Raw genomic sequence first — 2,034 nt, forward strand, 5'->3', positions numbered from 1 at the left:
GGGTTGGCATGCTCGCGAAGAGACCCAGTGGTACAATGTATCCGGTGCTTAACAAATGCTGAGAAAATAATGAAGATGCAATGGGAGCGAGAATGTATTGCTAGGGGGCATTTAGCCCTTCTAAAGACAAAAAAATAGAAAGCTGAGACTGGCTAATCCAAAATTAGAACATGCATATGGACGCTAGAACACCTGCCTAACAGCATAAAGGCGGATGCTTTTTCTTTACAGTTGAAAGACAGAACAAGCTAAATCAAATTTAGGCATTATTCATAATAATAGCAGAAATAAAAGAAAATACAAATGAATATGCTATTCTAAGTTTAAGCAACTGATTAGAAAGCAGTGGGACCCTATGATAAATGGTAAGATCTATCATGACCACAGAGCCCAGTTAACAAAATTCACCTAACTCAGCGTTCTCTTCTATACATTGTAAGATGATCAACAGTATCAAACATTATATGTCTGTAGTCCATAGCCATATAACTTCTAGGGACAATGCTAGATTTGAAACCTCTGTTCTGAAAGCCTCCATACTACCACCACTGTCCTACTTCTATGCTTAGAATTACTTACCTGGGTAATTTGTGAAAAACTGACTAACTCATGGGATGAGTTTTGAGCCTACAGGGGTGTCTGAACAGTATTGATAATGAATTTTGGTTGTTGAGTAGGCACAAAGAAAGACTCAGTAAGGGAATATCTAGATTATGTTAATATTTAGCTAAATCTGTGGGGGATTGCCTGCATTCTTAAGTGTGCAGTACCATTGTCTGGGTTTGGAATAGAAACCATATATACATGTAATATGTTATGATATATTACATCATGAAATGATATGATATATAATACTAATATATATTAGTATATGTATTATATACTATACAATATATTAGTATATTAGTAAATTTACTAATATATATTAGTATATATATATTCTGGAGCACAAGAAACCTTCAAGTCAACACTGTTTCAGGGAAGAGTGATGCTGAATCCCCACCAACTACTCATTATCAATATCCCCTTACTAAGAGGTGGAACCTGGAAATTATCCCAACTTTACTGCGATTTTTTTTCTCTAAAATTAAAATACAATTAAATCATTTCTCTCTTCCCTTTCTTTCCTCTGGCCCTTTCCATGTACCACTCAACATTTGTAGGCTCTTCTCTTTTATAATATTTACATTCATAGGCATTTTGGCTGGCTTGATCTTGTTCAGATTACTACAGATGAAGTAATTTTCTGAGTATGAGAGCCATGTCCATGAATCATTTCATTGAACTCCTTCCCATCCTCCATCTTGAACCTTCTTTATGTCTCCTCTTCTCCAGTGTTCCCTGGGGCTTGGTGGTGGTGGTGGAAGGGTCATGATAGAGATTCCTGTTTAGTAATGCTGAATATTTGGTTTCTTACTATTATCACTTTGGCAAGTTAACACATCCTTACCTTCACCGTTGCCCCTGCAACACGAGGCTTCTTGCACCAAGGTGGAGGGCCTGGGTCTATGAGTATAAACGCAAATTCTCAGAAGGCACTTTTGGCAGCATGATCAAATAGTAAAACAATAGCAGCTTCTTCCCTAGGGTATATGAGCTCCTCATTCTTGGTCTTTTGACCAGGATTACAGTACCAGACATGAAATTCCTTTTTGTGGATCAGGCCTCAAATCCAATCATAAAGCAGTTAGCTTCTCCATGACAATTTTGACACCATTGTACAAGTGAGCATATCTTGACATGGCCCTTGGTGACCCACTATAATAATATAGTAAGCCACTATTGCTGAAGATACATTCGATTGAAAACATCTAAAAGAACAGGAAATTTTCCTTTATGCTAGCTAGTTAACATCATGCTAAAAGGTGCTAAGCTGGAAACTAGGGAGAAAAGGCACAATTGTCTGATCGGAAAATGGATTCTCTATGCTGTACTACTGATCTCTGTCTGCTCTTGACTTTGCAAGTGACTAGCTCCTCCAAGTTCTTCCCACTGGGACCTTCTTGTTATGGAAGGAATAGACTTTAACCTGGA

The sequence above is a fragment of the Psammomys obesus genome, unplaced genomic scaffold, assembly GCF_907164565.1.
Source record: "Psammomys obesus unplaced genomic scaffold, mPsaObe1.curated_primary_1811, whole genome shotgun sequence".
Taxonomy (NCBI): domain Eukaryota; kingdom Metazoa; phylum Chordata; class Mammalia; order Rodentia; family Muridae; genus Psammomys; species Psammomys obesus.